We start from the raw sequence: 15,376 nt of genomic DNA, 5'->3' as shown, positions 1-15,376 counted from the left end.
CTGCATCTACAAACACAAGTCACAAATGTTACGGAATATACTAATCTGTAAAAAATTGGTAATTGTACAAGAATTTCATACTCAAATTTAACTAATCGACTTCAAGATATCTTCTAGCTATAATTTTCCGTCTGTCCGATAGATGGTGCTGTACAGGACAAGGCATTTTTAAATGAGGATAAAAGGAAACGCTTAGTAAGTTTTTGTATTCTATTGTCTGATATTGCTTTTGTGAATTACCACTTTGTATACTTTTTATAACTTTAATAATACTGATAATAACATTAAAATTGAAAAACGTCGGAAACATTCTCATGTAATAAATCGTTTTCTCTGTATTTAAAATTGAGATGGAACAGACCTCAATTGTCCAGTCTAACGAATATACCAGTATTGGCCAAATTATTGGACTCATTGTAAAACAGACGCACATTTCCTTGTTTCGAAAGTGTTCTAACTAAATATATTTGACGATTTTATATCTTTTTATGGGATTAAACTGTCTGCCTGATTCCATATTATCTTGTTTCCCACTATCCTTTCTGTTACTGTGTCCCAAGTATAGATGGGACATCTTCCTACGATCAAATGAAGGAAACAACTCTCAAGTCTCAACAATTATAATCCTTTGCTTAAATTTCCTATCATTTATACAAACAGTAGCACATATCACGTCCTTTGGTGCAACACTGTCAACAGCTAATGTTACTTTCCTCGTCCTAATAAATTTACTTCCAACCAGGGAAATTTGACTGGGGGGGGGGGAAGGCTGGCAACAAAATATTGTAAGGGGGCAGTCACATTAAAACGCCCGAAAACACTACACATATATATACTTATATAATAATAATTATAATAATAATTATTATTATATTCATGTATGGTGTTTTGTGTGTGTCTTTTATTTAGAGTGGACGTTTACTGCCTAAATTTACTTCTTGATTACGAGTTTATCTCCAGATGATTCGTTTTAATAAAGACATTAATTCTTTTTTATTGGTAAGTTGCGTTATCTCTAGTGGCCTATTTCAGTATTGAAAGACATTCATAATTTTATAATTCATCGTCTTTCTTGAGATGAAACTACTGATATAAATATTTAAGTTATAAGATAACAATATAAATGATGAAAATAATGCTTCTAAGAGTTTAATTTTCTTGCAAAATAAACGTGACGTTGGAAGAAAAGAATCTTCTTAAGTATTAGAAACAATGTGAGGCACTTAGTGAAGTACAATTCTCCAGTAGGAGAATTCTGCTCTATGTGCTTTGGAGAACAACACATTGCTAACTTTGGTTAAAAAATCAGACAAAAGTTACAGTTATCTCATAATTCAATAAATATTCTGACCCTGGCAATACTTACTCTTACTCTACCACTCCAACGTAGTTCTGTGCTACCCAATTACAGGCAGGCACCTATGGAGTTCGTAGGAAGAAGTTCTTCGATTTTGATATGTACGAGAAAGAGCGAACCTGCATCTAATTGATGCCCGCGATATGTTTTGAATCGAATTTTAAGTGTAATTTGCATTTTAAGGTTCACGTTCAATACATTTCCAAATAATATCCCCTCATTAACTTCAAGAGTATCGAAGAAATTCCCTTTGTTAAGGTTTCCTCAGACTCATCATCTCGAAATTCAAGTCCTTGAATAGTAAGAAACCGCGATGAATCCACAACAACTGACATGTGGTGTCGGGTTTTCTTCGATCACCTTTGGTCCTGGGTTCGATACCCAGTGGAGGCACTTTAAACTATAAGTCCAGTCCCGAATAGCCTTACTGTGCATAAAGTGGACTTCAAACGTCAAATCAACCAACAAACCAAATCTTGAATCAACTTTGAATGTCTTTTAATAATTAGCGTTGTCACTAACGGCCACGAATAGATTAATTTGCCATACTACAGATTATATCTTGTGGTCCTGAAAATATTCGTGATGTTTTAAAATCATCCACATTCAACACTTTTTCCCAGTTATTAAGACTGGTTAAAACTTAGGTTAATCTCGGCTATTACAGTACATAAATGAATGAGAAATCACCTATGCCCAGGTCGGCGCTCGAATCTTGGACGAAACAAATTAATATTTGTTAATCAAGTTGGTATTATAAGCAGGAAAGTGATATCATGCAGAATACACCACTTTGAAAAGGTGAAAATCGTCATACTCTTATAAATGAACTCTCTTATTATTCGATATTTAATTAACTTCAGTTGGGGGGCCCGGGTGGGGGGCGAAGTGTCTGACATGGGGCGTCCCCCTGCCTCCTCTGGCGTCGTCACTGCTTCCAACCCTCTAATAACTTCGCTGCTGATAGCCTCACCTTCGAAATGGAAGCTTGTGTGTCGGCGAATAATACAAAGAACTTGTGTTCACTGTCCCTCTTTCATTCAAAGTCTGCCGTTTTCCTTTTCAGCTTTTCCTGCAAAACTTCCTGTCAGCAAGCAAACCAAATTACAGAATTATTTTTATTGCCCCTCCCTTGCATCAACTTTCATTCCTACTTGAGGCCTGGATTTATGGCACGTACCCGCTACTGCAGGTCAACCTCGCCCTATGTTTGGCGTTTGCCCCCTGAAGCAACGGTGTCCATTGTTCAAAGCGAAACCTTTGTCAGTGGGGAACGGCGAAAAATAGTCTCGGAATACACCCTGGTCGTAAACAAGCTCCCGCCACCCTGACATTGGTGTCAGCTTCCCTCTGAAGTTCGATAAAACTACTTTGTGAAATGTGTTTAATAACGAGTGAAAATGTAGACAGTGTAGATACTACATGAATTTTGCTCATAAACTTGAAGGCTAAATTTACAGAATAAAAAGAACAGCTACAACATTCCTTCATCTGATTTACAGAAAGGCTAATCGGGACCGAACCCACAGTTTAAAGTGGGGTTCAAATTACAATGTGCCTTCACCGGGTATCGAACCCGGGACCCCTTGATTACAAGGCGACGATGCTACCACTGTACCATCGGGGAGTCCCCTCATAGAACAAAGTTTCCTTCTACGACGATTATACAGAACTTAGTGCACTTCCTTCATTTGAAATCTATTCTATATCAGTCTCAGTATTTCGTTATTACAATCCAAGGAATAGTATTCTCCTTAAATAAGAAATAAAGAAATAAAAAAAAGACATTGGAAATAATCTTCAAACGGACGTAAAAAAATCTAATCCAACCACCTGCAGAATACCTGAGGGAAACAACAAGAATTTTCTCGACAAAGACATATCCGAAATTTCCATAACATTCTAATAATTTCGCAACCCGTGCAAATAATCATGTGGTAAAATCTTGTCGTGGTTCCCTGTAAACACTAAAATCACCAAATTACTTCTTTCCATATTTCCCGTATTTTCTCCTCCTCTTTAGCTCTCAGCTATTCGGAGTGGGATAATGCAAGATTATTTCTCCCTAATTATCTCCTTCTCTTAGTCTTGCTAATACCTTGGACTCCTTAATAACTTTCCCAATAACTCCTTATCAATTTGTACTGCCATGTTTCCCACAATGTTTTTCCTACTTCCTAATAACATTCACTTCTGTACACCCTTTGATGTAAAAATTAAATAATAAAAATAAACCATATCCGTCGGTCCGTTTATCTTTCCAACCTATAGAGCTGAGACTATTTTTACAAGATAAACCTCGGACGCAGACATTCCACGATCTTTTGGCCCCTCCTTCCACCTTCTCTACCTGCCCTTTTACTTGATGTTATTCAGAATTGTATTAGTATCTGGAGTACTATCGTAACATAAAGTTATTAACCTGGAATATATTTTTTTTTAAAAAAAAAAAGTGGGGAGTAACGCTGTGTTTCGAAAGAGTATAGGAAATAAGTTTAGGTATTCATTCATGCCTCTCTCTAGAATAGTCTTCTTATTTTGACTTAATACACGCTTATCAACGTTTCTAATTGAAATACTTTATTCCAAGCAAACAAGTATTTGCAAGTGATTAAAAATTTTCCTTTTATTTTTTCGAGACATTCGAGACGAGACGAGACTTTTCAAAAGCCGTCCCGTCCCGTCTCGTGTCTCGTCTCGAAAACGAGACGAGAAAGGCATTCCGTCTCGCCCCGTCTCGAATTTCAAAAGGCTTGTCCCGTCACGTGTCTCGTCTCGTTTTCGAGACGAGACACGAGACGAGACGGGACATGTCCCATCCCGTGAGCAACACTAATAATTAGACGTCTGATGACATGTTAGTCTGTCATTTGCGATCAATATGGATCATGTGCAGCATTTGATGGATTGGCGATTATATAGGTTAAGCGAAAAAGAGATGCCATTTTAGGGGCATTTCACCTTAGTTGGCAACACTAGCAGGTCGAAAATATGTTAACGGACGCAGGCAACATCGTCCCTAAGTATTGACCATACATTTACATGAAAAATCATAACTTTGCACCGGAATTTTAATTTCAAGTGTAAAAGCACTTGGCAACATTGTCTTATTGTTGCTAGCTGACATTATCATTTACATTTTTCTGTTGGAAAACGACAAATGTTTTTAGTACGGTATGAGTAGATTGCAGGAAATCAAGGCAAGCTTCTATCTCTGGTGTATAAAGTATAAAATAGGTTAGCTATCATGCATTATGCAAGGGGAATTGATTAAATCCAACGATTACACTCAGTGGGCGCCATTGTTAGCATGAATGCTTTCATTGCATAATATCGCTTTCATTTAGAAAAAATAAAATGCCAGTGGCAATCGTGAGGCTGTGCCGTGTGGTTGCATAAATACGAGGATAAAAATCCCTCGCTTTGGATGCTTCACTAGAAAAAAATAGGTAAATATCTCCTGAGTTAGCAACACTGACCCGCCGCTTACTTCGGGAACTGCAATGGACTACAGGGAGATGAGACGCGGGAAGAAAGGATCATCCTGCATTCACGCTTCTTGGAATGCGTGGGATTATGGGGGATGAAGCAGGGAGGGGGAAGAGGTTGGTTTTTTAAGGCAGGGGGAGAGCGACTTCAGCCGAACGCTGTCAGAATCCTAAAGGTGACTCAACAACTTCCGGATCTATTTTGCATGGGGAGCGCGCTGCAGAAGAGACCCAGGATTAAGCCTCAGCCAAGGGATGTATTAAAGCCGGTCTCCCCTCGCAGCGGTTGGTCCTGTCGCTATTAGAAATCTCCCGATTACTTCTTCACATCCAGCATCCTCTCTGGAGCATAGCGGGTCCCTCGGGAAGAGCGTGGGATGTTGACGAAAGAGCTCAACCTGTGGGAACCTTCTGCTAAGCGTCAGAGACCAGCAGGAGGATTTTCAATTTACCAAGGAAATTCCCTGACGATGTTTGAGATACAAAATTCAAGCTCTTTCAGGAGGACATTAACGGTGGAGAGATGCCTCGATGCAATCCCCAAAGCGTTGCGCTCTGGTAGTGTAGCGTACTCTCAACAGATGTCGCTAATGTGTAAGAGAACTTGTTTCTTACATTGAAGGCGATAGTTTTGATTCTATTATTGCATCTTTGTTTCTGAAATTACGCAACATCCTCCAATCTGTGGGAACCTTCTGCTAAGCGTCCGAGTCCAAAGAAATTCCTCGACGATGTTTGAGATACAAAATTCAAGCTCTTTCAGAAGGACGTAACGGTGGAGAGATGCCTCAATGCGATTCCCAAAGCATTGCGCCCTGGTAGTGTAGCGCACTGTCAACAGATGGCGCTAATGTGTAATAAAACTTTTTTTTTACATTGAAGGCAACAGTTTTGGTGCTATTATTGCACTTTTATTCCTGAAATTACGCAAACATAATATTCTTCTGTAGTATATGAGACGTCGTAATTTTAATCAAACATCTGTAATTAAATCAATTTCTGCTAAGAAACCTGTAAACGTTTTCATTAGCATCAAAAATATCTAGAGCTGTATACTATATTAGTGAAGTAGCTTAGGTTGAAAGAGGGAGAGTGGAACTGATATTATAAACCTTTTTCGATACTATAAAGGTTCATAGTATCGAAAAAGTATAGTATAGTATCAGTTCCACTCTCCCTCTATCAACCTAAGCTATTTCAGGAGCATTGCATTTATTTTAACTTGATTTCTGTTTCATTTTAGTGGATATTATAGTATTGAAGAAGTAAGTTATTTCTGGAAGTGATGAAATATAGACGTGTTAAGTGGGGATCTCCTCTTAATCACGCCCTTTAATAATATGTACAAGGTAACTCTAAATTACACGAACATCGTGCAGAGGGTGGTCCAGAGATAGGCTAGCGAAGACACGAGCCAAGGTTGAAGCGTCTTTGTAAAATATTGACAAGTTCCTTCCCACAAAATTTAAGAGCCTTGCACGCTTGGGCCGTGGACCGTGTCTTCAGGGTCCGTTTTGTTCAGTCCCGGCACGTTCACGATATAGAGGTTCTGAACGTTTCCGCGGTGTTCAGAGGAATGGGGAGAGGGGGCGGGGATGGATTGGAACGGAGATGAAGTTGGTCTGGAATGAAGAACAAGGGTGGAAGAAAATGGGGGAGGGTGGAATTGGGTTTTTCCTCCCTTCTCGAGACGGGATCTGGTGAGGAAGATATGATCACGTCCGCTGACTGGCAAATGGGGTGGGGGAGGGAGGGATTGAATTAAGACCATTTCGTTCGAAATTGTGACGAAGGGACGTCCTAATTTTTCTTCTGGTTTTTCCTCTGCTCTGAGAGGGGGAACAGAAGTCGTACTGTCACTGAGACTTCCATGTCCTGGGTGTACCTGGGTTATTGGTTCGATTCCTGGTGTTCCTGGATTTTCAGTACGGATAAACGGACCGATTAATTGACAGTTAATCAGTTAAGACAACCCAAACGAAAAGCACAGGCATTTTTCTCTATTCGCTTTTGTTCTCCTCTCTCAGTGTTCTTACCACATCTCTGAACGATTCTATCGCCCACTTTCCAAATTTTTTCACTCACTTGCACACAATATTACTCTCCCCCTCTCTGTGTCAACCCTTGGTGAGTCTTGGCCTCCTCAACAAGCCGCCAATTTTCTATCCTCTTTTCCCGGTTTCTAATTTTTAGATCCCTCTCAGTGCGATCTGCCACTTTTGTGCACTGCCACGATTGTGTGTACTTCTCTCTCTCTCCGTATTTCAGTCTATCCTCTTCCTTGCCTATATCAGTATTAGTCTCCCTTGTCTCTGTCCACATCTATCTTTCTGTATAATTCCGTCTCTCGCTCTCTCTCTCTTCCAAGCCTCTTTCTCCATCCTCCTATCTTTAGAAACATTGCTCATCCATTTCAGCCATATCCTTCCTCTCTTTTCTTTGCTACAGCCTTCCCTAGTATTGTTGTGTAGACATCAGATCCTCTAACATCCTCTGTCGTCATCTTCCCTTGTTACATTTTATTCCTCCCACAACTGGCTTCTCTAATTGGACCATATATCTTCCTTGACAACAAGAACCGAAATTCCAGGAACAATTATAATAAAACCAGATAGATTTCCAATTAGCTACAGGCATCCCCGATGGCGCAGTCGTAGCGTCGTAGCCTTGTAATCAAGGGGTCCCTGGTTCGATACACAGTGGAGGCACAAGTGGTTTGGATCCCACTTTAAACTGTAGGTCCAGTTCCGATTAGCCTTAATATGCATAAATTAGACTTAAAACACCAAACCAATCTATCAATCCAATTAGCTACGGTTGCGAAAGTTGGTAACGTATCCATCTGCATAGCCAATAAACGCATGGCGGAAACGATCGGTCCACCTTGCATCCACCTTCCCTGATTGCTGAATCTCTAGCACTCGAGCAATTTCCATCAGCGGAATGGAAGCCTCGATGTTTGGAAACCACTTCGGGGAAAGAAAAGAGTAGGAAGAAGTCAAATAAAAGAAAGCGACCATTCCTCTTCTCAATGCAGGGAGCGAGAGAAACCAAAGCTAACTTCATTAAATTTGCATTACGCGGCAGCAAGGAAAGGGGGGGGGGGAGTTGCAGGAGGAAATACGCAAACCCGCATTATGGCCTCGTCGATTTTTACTCAATGATCATTGGCCCGTGGTGAGACCGAGCCCGTTCCTAGGACCAATCAGGTAGAAATCAGGGCTAGTTGATGTACGAAGTAGAGGGAATTTGAATATACATTCTCTTGTCTTCGTTAATCTTCTTTGAAGGTTGTATCTCGTTTCGAACAATGCGAAAAGTTACACAAGATTATGAAAATACGTGATCCACAGAAGGTATCTTACAACAAATGCTTACTTATCGAAACTGTGTCATATATTTCAACTTATCAAGGTCGATTTACATTTTAAACACAGATAAGACATGCATATAAAGATCAACATAGTTGTTATGCACAGACTATTACAATTGGCCATAGCTGAAAGTTCACCATGCATAATAATACAATATATTGGAAATGTCATGTTATGACATGCCACTAAAGACATAATAGAGAGTGTAGCTTCGCATAAGATGAACATTTACAACAATGTTCCGATGACATTTTTTTTTCTACACAACCTGAACTTTCGTTTGGAACAAGTTTCATCGTCCTATACCTAAAGTTTCATAGATAGATTATTTATTATTTTAGTCTCGTCGAGTGACTACTTGATGGAAAGCTTGTCTTCCACAGAATCCAAATCTGCTAGAATCTTTTCTCTGCGGCAATTAGAAACAGAGTTTTCGTGATTTGAACCCCTCCGATGGAAAATTCCAGATAAACCTTTGTACTAAATAAAGGGCATGAAATGTAGCTTCGAATAACGTGAATATTTTTTTAAACAAATTTTGTCAAAATGTACTTGAATATTGAAAAAATCCTGTAAGGTATTTTATCTAGAGTAGGTATTTCTCCTCATGTGGCAGATGTGAACAGCTCTTTATGTTGCCTTCGAGGTGCGTAGTGGTAACGTCGTTGCCTTGTAATCAAGGCGTCCCGAGTTCGATACCCAGTGGAGGCACATACGCAGTAGTTCGGATCCAACTTTAAGCTTTAGTTTCAGTCCCGAATAGCTTTACTGCGCATAAAGTGAGCTTAAAACAAAAACTCAAGTTCTTTATGTTGATTAGGCTAGATAATGGTTCTTCCGCGTAGTACACCTGTAGGATAACGAGGCTCTGGCGTCTGAACACACGGCCAGTTGGCGTTTCGTCCTGTCCATGCATGTTTGTGATTGTCCTTTCATCATTTCATCTCCGACCTCTGTTAACACAGCGCGATACGACGCCAGGGGTCACAGGTTCGAATCCCGGCCTGGGGATGGATCTTCTCTGCAAGTGTCCATCAATTTCAACACATCACCACTCATCCTCATCGTAGCGATTAGCCAGAAGTGGCAGAAAGGCGACGTAAAATAAACCGCATCACTCAATCCATAAGGAGGGGAGGTTGAGAGCCACAAAGCCAACAACTCCGTTGTGTTGTGGGAATCGTATTTATGTTTGTCCAAAAGAACACAACACAAATCTATGTTCTGTTAGAATCGCAAGGCTCCAGCGTAGCCAAATGAATAGCGCTCTCGCCTCTGGTGCGGGCGGTCCTGAGTTCGATCCCCGGTGAGAGCACCTAAAAGTTCGGCATTGAACCAACCCCGTGAGGACAATTTGGGAGGTAACTCCGGTTTCGAAAGTCAGAAAACAGCGGCGATGGGACTCGTCCTGACCACGTATCAACCAATGGAAAAAAGCCGCTTTGGCAAGCCCTGGCCCTTAGAGGGCCGTTACGTCTCTTTTAAGTTAAGTTTTAGTTAAAACTACAATTCAAAAGTCAGACAGAGATATATCGTTATTAGCATGGCCCGGATTTTAATGACTTTGTCTTGACTTCAGGGTGTGACAGTACAGCACAATTCACTTCTGTAACGTTACAACTGAAATTACAAGGTGTATGTGAATTTTAGGTGTAAAAATCTGTAACAATGTCATCTTATCCAGAACTATTGCAGCGGCGTGTTGCTTTGTTCCTACAATCGCGTGGCGGTAGAATTCTTGTTTACATTGTTAACGACATCAAGGTGATAAATGTCAGTTACTGGCTAAAACTGAGTGAGTGGAAACTAATGCAATTACATTACCTTTTTTTGCAATTACGCAATGAATACGAGGAAAAGACGTAACACGCGAAAAATTACATAAAACTAAAAAAAATTGAAAATATGATGGAGAAAAACCACTATAAAATTCACATTTTTATAACCAGAGGTTCGTATTCAAGATTTTAATACCTAAGAGCAATGCATACTACATAAGGAAAAAAAAATATGACGTCATCAAAATCCATGCCCTGGATATTAAATATTCGATATAATTTTTAAACCATATCGATATCACAACCCTGCTTGAGCATCCCAAATACCCCAAATGTCATCGAATACCCAATTACTGCTATTCTAGTCCTGAAGGCGTGAGAGGGCAACCCAAAATCTCCACGATGATGATGCTTGACACAAACAAAAAACACACGCTACGATCTGCGCGACATCTAGCGGAAACCCTTTCCCCACAACTCCCTGCTATTGGAAATTCAGCAGCTTCACGTTGGAGAAAACGGCATCTGATTCACTTCGTCATAATTTCCTTGCGACTCCCCCGCCCCTACCAGAAAAATTGATTACTCCGCCCTCTGAAGTTTCAACTTTCATATATCTCCAGGAAACAATTCCGCTCCTTCCTCCCTGATAACTGCGGGGTTCGAGACCGTTGATGGAAATTTCAATACTCCGCCCCGCGATATATTCCCCCCAAAAAACTACCTCTCCGCATTTTTATCTCTAATGTTTTATCAGCGGCATTTTTCTCCGAACGATAACGACCTCTTTGGACCTGCCAGCACTAAAAATGTCGCCATCTTGCCGTGCGGTGGATATTAAAAAAAAGAGGGGGAGGTTTTTGTAACGTTTTCTAGCGGGGGTACGAGGGGGGACGTTTTGTAACGTTCATTTTTCCCTTCATTGTCCCCAACTCTGCTTACGGAGAACTGATGGTAGCGCCAAAGCACTGTTTGGAAGTTACGAATTACTTTTTCCCGGAAAACGGCAAGAGTAAATCGTTACTTATTACTATGAGAAACTGTAACTCAGTTTTTTCAGGTTACTTTTTTTGTTAGTTTCAACAGTTATGAACGGAAGTGTGCCTTGGGAATCTGTGGGCAAAGGCCGCGCGTAACAGTAGAGAAGGGGAGAAAGCGAGTGGGTGTAGCTTCCCGTCTCATGCGTTCATACCTCGAGCTCGACTTGCGCAGAGGACTTGTTTTCGTTCGCTTCCTCCACAGATTCCCGGCAGAGTATACATTTGTTACGAGCAAAAGTTTTGTGTCATGCATTTTCCATAAGGGCTTGGTAAACTCTAAATTTCCCTTACTCTAGATTTTCATATTTTAAAAAACGACTTTATTATAATTTAATGAAAATTAAGGTTAATTTCAGATCGTTTTCAGTGAGGACAAGAAGAGACCGCTTGGGGTTCTACGAGCAGTGGCCCATTGGGTACCAACATTTGGGGGCAATTAAGCTTATGTTTTCTTGGTAGACAAAGCTTAAAGTGCGAGGGTAAAAAAAGTTCAAAAGTGGGGAGAGTAACTGAACTTTAAAAACTAACTTTTGAAAGACCCATAGCCACGATGATAAGGACGAATGATTAGATGATATTAATGGACACTCACGCCTAGGCTAGGACCGAACCTGCGGTGGTGGCATCGAGGCGGCATCAAATTACTTAAGTAATCATTTACAATTATTTGCATAGCATGCTGAAACGCCCTGTATATTCGAGGGATTATTATCCCTAAACAGGAAATTTTGGGTTCTACATGGGAATTTCTGTTTAAGCACCCACGCTATGTTGCCTTTCTCTTCTCTTTTCAATTCTTCAATGTACTTGTTCCACGTAAAAATTTACAATTCTTTGCATTGCATGCTGAAACGCCCTGTATATCGAGGAAAATTTTGGGTTCTTCATGGGAATTTCTGTTTAAGCACCCACGCTATGTTGCCTTTCTCTTCTCTTCATCAATTCTTCAATGTACTTGTTCCACGTAAAAAATTACAATTCCTTGCATTGCATGCTGAAACGCCCTGTATATAGAGGGATTTTTTTATCCCTAAAAGGGAAATATTGGGGTCTATAAGGGAATTTCTGTTTAAGCACCCCCGCTATCTTGGAGCACGTTTGCATTTCTGGACTTCTTAGTATCTCCGCAATGATCAGAGCGATAAGAGGGAGGGAGGAAGGGCCGAAAAATAATGCCTCACGATTTGAAAGTCTAATGTGCTAGGGCTCTGCAGGAGACGAATATCCCTTCTGCGGAAAGAGAGAGAGAGAGAGAGGGAAGATTGGAATTGGGAGTCAAGGAGAAATATGGACCACCGTTTGTACGGCTGCCAATATCTTGCGGTCGGTGAGGTTGAAGGGAATTAGCGCTGGCGTCTCCTAGAATCGGGAAATGCATTGGCTCCCATCAATCTGGGCAGGTACGGCGTCGCGGCGCTCATTGTTAAGACCCGTCGTCTCCGTAATCCGTCTTGCTGGAAGATGGGGACGGGAGGGGCTGGCGGGGAAAATTCGCAGGATGTGACAAATTTCGGTCTCTACTCGGCGTGATAGTGTGGCCGAATTGCCGAATGTACGCAGCGTCAGCTGAGTCACAAGAGGGGTGCATAACAGGCGAGATCATTGTATTATCCTCTTAACTTCCCTTGCCTTCTCTTATCTTCCCAACACTTCACTTCTCCTATTTTCTACCTTTCACTTATATTCTAATTCTCATTTCTTTCATCTCTTCCTTCCCAAATCTTCATTTCACATATTTTCTACCTTTCACTTATATTCTAATTCTCCTTTCTTTCATCTCTTCTTCCCCAAATCTTCATTTCTCATATTTTCTACCTTTCACTTATATTCTAATTCTCATTTCTTTCATCTCTTCTTTCCCAAATCTCCATTTCACATATTTTCTACCTTTCACTTATGTTCTAATTCTCTTTTCTTTCATTTTTTTCCAAATTCATTTCTCCTATTTTCCCCTCTTCATTATACTCTCTTCCGTTCCTTCTATTTTATCTCCTCCCATCTCTTCACTTCTACTTTTCTCTTCACTCCCCTTCCATTCTCTTTCTCTCCCCCTTCTACTTTCTCCTCTTCAACTATCTTCTCATTTCTTCTTTTCTCTTCCCAACTCTTCACTTCTCCCATTGCCTCCTCTTCAATTATGTTCTCGGCTCTTCCCTTTCTCTCTGTTCACTTTCCTTCCCTTCTCGAATACTTTTCCATCCACCATATTCTTACGAAATTATTGATCAAAAGAGTCGCAAAAACGCAAACAGACAGAGAAGAAAGAATACGTCTCGTATTAGCTGGAAAAATTATCACAAGGCAAAGACTGAAATTATTAAAAAATACATATATGTAAAACTTACCTTCTCGTAGAATTCACGTTTTTCTCAAGCAACGGTCCATTTCACCAACCTGCAAAGGAGAGACATTGTTAAACAAACATTCGATACAACAGAATACGAATGCTACTAAAACTATGTATACACAATATTTATTATAAACAAAGGGTATAAAACATATCCAAAGATAAGAGCCTTTGCAGAAATCGTAAAGCTGGGGAAAATGTTCCGTAACTTGTAAGAACAATAGAAAACGCACTGATGACGTAAGAGCAATGATATCTCGTGAGGTCATTCTCTAGGTTTATAGCAGACAACCACAACGTCGTCGTTTAGAAAAAAGCGAGTAGCCTCTGGGGCAGAATTGTTAACAGAAATCCTTACCACTCCAGGACTCTTAGATTTGTATCCTGGATAGGGCATGTTATACTCTGTTTCTCGAACATAACATAGACGTGAAATAACCAAACTAGAGAGGGGATATAGTGTACATTGGTGCATTTCGTTTGGATACTACAAAACAATTACTATGTTCTCATTTGGCTTTAAGATTCCGGAAAGAAGAAAATAGAATACTTGCAACATTCGTCGTATTCCGGAAAAAATGAATTACAAGGTTATTATGATGAATAGGGCCCAGGACTTAATGTTATAACATATTTTTCAATTGGCTTTGGATCTATTATTGGGGTGAGATCTTTACATATCTGATGAAAATGAGCCGAAATGGACAAACTTGACAAAGCATATTTTGACATATTTCACCAATTTCGCGTTTTTACAACATATTTCTTCAATTTTGTTGTAATAAGACATGAAGGGCCAGGGGGAAAAACGATGAATGTTCATTTGAGACGATTTGCCAGGAAATGAAAAACAAAGTATTTCTTTTCATAAGTACGTTAATATAGGGTAACTTCGGTGAATAACGCCAGGCGGGAAATAACGCCATTTCAAAGTTTCAACTCTGAAAACATGGACGCATGTAAAGTTAAGGTGTGACTCACCGTTGTGCGATAAACAATGGTACCTGGTAGCATTGCTGATAAGAACGGTTGCCATTGTCGAGCCTTCATTTAAGAGAAACACTTTGAACAGTGTAGACGTTTGAGTTGAGTTTCGAGGAAAAAGGGTCCACATTTTCATCGCGCCGACAAAGGTGAGTGTTTTTCTATTGTAGGATTAGATTTTAAATGTTAACAATGCTGTACGTACACAATACGTTTATTACGTAAGTGAATGATGTGTGTACGGTTTTCATGGTCGGTGTCGTAAGTTTAGAACAGTTGGTTAAACTACAGTCTGTTGTTTCGGGAAATAACGCCATCATCGTGTCGGGGTATAACGCCACTCAATTTAAACTCAAATTTAAGGAAATGTTGATTTCGAAAATAGGTTTATCCTTGCTCAGTTACTTTCGAGGCGTACATATATTTATTCTCGGCTAATTTCCTCTTTCAGATGGCGAGGAAATGTAGAAATATACGGGCCAAATGGTCAGTGGATGACTTGAGGCAAGCTATGGCGGCCATCAAACAAGGGATAGAAGATAGCATGTGCTGCACGTTCCTCGCAGAACTTTGAGGGACTGGGTATCGCGAAAAGACAAAAAAAGACTTTTTTTTCCTAATAACTTACTACAGTAATTATTTTTCCTAGTACAGTTTAGTAAAGAAAATGTGAATGTTTTACTTGTAATTAGGATAATGTGAATGTTTTACTTGTAATTATGAACATGGCGTTATTACCCGACAGGTCTGGAAATAACGCCATTTTGCATTAACACAGAATTTAGTATTTTATTGCTTTCATTATAACAGTGTAATCAATATTTTATTATTACACAATAGAGGAAAGTTCATTCTCCTATACATGTAAGTTTCATGTTCCTAACAATAAAAATGTATGAGTTCTAGAACGAAATGACCAATTGGTGGCGTTAATCACCGAAGTTACCCTATGCCAAAATAATAATGAGTTTTTCAGGCACTTCTCATCGTTTCCCAACCAAGGCCATT

At 40.0% G+C, this 15,376-nt stretch overlaps 1 protein-coding gene across 1 annotated transcript in view; it reads right to left on the bottom strand.

Moving 5' to 3' along the window:
• The window catches only part of LOC145989942 (uncharacterized), a 442,396-nt gene that overhangs the window by 275,466 nt on the left and 151,554 nt on the right, over window positions 1-15,376 (bottom strand). The window contains exon 3 of the mRNA XM_083125475.1: window positions 13,383-13,431. The gene's annotated coding sequence lies outside the window, so the exon portion shown is untranslated. The remainder of the gene's footprint in view (window positions 1-13,382; window positions 13,432-15,376) is intronic.

Source organism: Lepisma saccharinum, chromosome 7 (genome assembly GCF_977018435.1).
Source record: "Lepisma saccharinum chromosome 7, izLepSacc3.1, whole genome shotgun sequence".
NCBI lineage: Eukaryota > Metazoa > Arthropoda > Insecta > Zygentoma > Lepismatidae > Lepisma > Lepisma saccharinum.
The sequence above is the reverse complement of the archived record's forward strand: the minus strand, read 5'-3'. Positions and strand labels throughout refer to the sequence as shown.